This window comes from Echinops telfairi, unplaced genomic scaffold (assembly GCF_000313985.2).
Source record: "Echinops telfairi isolate 266 unplaced genomic scaffold, ASM31398v2 ScPeMD7_7470;HRSCAF=8508, whole genome shotgun sequence".
In the NCBI taxonomy this organism is placed as follows: Eukaryota; Metazoa; Chordata; class Mammalia; order Afrosoricida; family Tenrecidae; genus Echinops; species Echinops telfairi.
In genome coordinates, this window is record NW_022111374.1 from 567,051 (window position 1) to 569,037 (window position 1,987).

A 1,987-nucleotide genomic window follows, 5' to 3' on the forward strand; every position below is an offset into this window, starting at 1 on the left:
CCCTCCCTCACGAACCCTTGATAAGTTATAAATTGTTATTATTTTTTCATGCCTTACACTGACCAATGTCTCCCTTCACCCACTTTTTTCTGTTGTCCGTCCCCCTGGGAAGGGGTTATATGTTGATCATTGTGATATTTCAAGATTGAAATATCATTTTAGGTTAAGAATGCAAGGCCATTTTTGTCATTCCCAGCACAGTAATTACATTACAGCTCACTCACACCTAGACAGCAGTTCTCAACCTGTTGGTTGTGACCCCTTTGGGGGTCCAGTGACCCTTTCACAGGGGTCTCCTAAGACCACCAGAAAACACATATTTTTGATGGTCTTAGGAACCTAGACACCACTCCTCTATCTGTCTCCAGGTGGATCCACCCACATGCAGATATGCTGATCTGGTGAGAAAGAAGGTACCTCAACCTTTGCACTGACGTTGGCTTTTTATACATACTGTCGCAGAATGTAGCTATGTAGTTTAGGGTTGTTATATTAAGACTGTTGCCCATGCTACACCATGCTTCCAAATAAATTTCATTTATTTGCAATTAGAAATAAATATTTCACAGTATAGAATTACATGTTTTGTGATTAATCACTATGCTTTAATTATGTTCAACTTGTAACAACGAAAATACATCCTGCATATCAGCTATTTACATTATGATACATAACAGTAGCAAAATGATAGTTATGAGGTAGCAATGAAAATAATTTTATGGTTGGGGGGTCACCACAACATGAGGAACTATATTAAAGGGTTGCGGCATTAGGAAGTTTGAGAGCCACCAACCTAGATCTTCATGCATTCCATTTCATTTTTAAAGGACTTCTAATTTTCCTAGATTCATATTTCACATTAGCACCCAAACCTGATGTTATTAAACTATTTCCTGATATTTCATTAAAAAATTAGGTTAATGACTACATTTACGAGGAAATAATTAGAATATCAATTTTGGTTGTTGTTTATGAGGCAAAGCCTTTCTTTCGTAATGATTGTGTCCTGGGGGAGGTTTTTCTATTGTTTACAAGGCTATGATAATTTTTGTACTACAAAGGCTTAAGACTTTTCCTATGAATACTTTATTATCAAAAAGTATTAATGGATAGTATAAAAATAAGGGTAATATCAAAATATGTGATAGAGGCTACTGATCATATATATATCAACTGAAGGGTGGGATCCTTAGGTCCCCTACCCACTAGGATTGGTGACCCTTCCTTTGTGGAAGGAGAGTGGGTCTCCACAGTTGGGGAGTGAATATTTGGGTGCCAGAGGAAAGTGGTTTTCTATCAACCAATCAAGGCTGATGGGATAGGCACTCTGTTTATAGATTTGATCTCATTTGCACCAAGCTCATTTTCTCGCAGCACGTGTTTCGATTTCTTTTGTTTTAAATAGGCTTCTCAGTGACGTGTTGACATGGGAATACTTTACTGCTCACCGTGGCTTCCCATCCCCATGCCACCCATCCTTCAACACCTGCTTCTTTTGGTGTGACAGTAATTTTTCTTTTATACTAGTGGTTTCACACAGTATTTACCTTTGACATTTACTAACTCCGCTGAGCCTGATAACCAAATGTGTCCATGTTGTGAAGCGTTTGATGGTTTCTTATTTTTTCTAAGATGTCTAGTATTACAATGTCTGTATGTATCAGAGTTTATCTATCCAAAGGCAGTGGGTGGGCTCCCTTCCCCACGGAGATCAGAAGCCAAAGGATCACACAGCTGAGAGGCTGAGAATGACAGAGACTTGGCTGCTGCCTAAGGAGAGTCTATGGACAAAAAACCCCAAAAAAACGTTGATGCTTAATATTTTCTGACACTGGATTGTGGTAACCTGTTAACTCCACTTATCAACTTCCCTCTGTCATTGTGACCATTCTAAGAGTCTGGTTTAGGCGCTGCCATGGTTATTTAGCAGACCCAGCAGGAAAGTTGAGTGTTAAGCCATTGGTGCCAAACCGGTTATGTGAAGGAC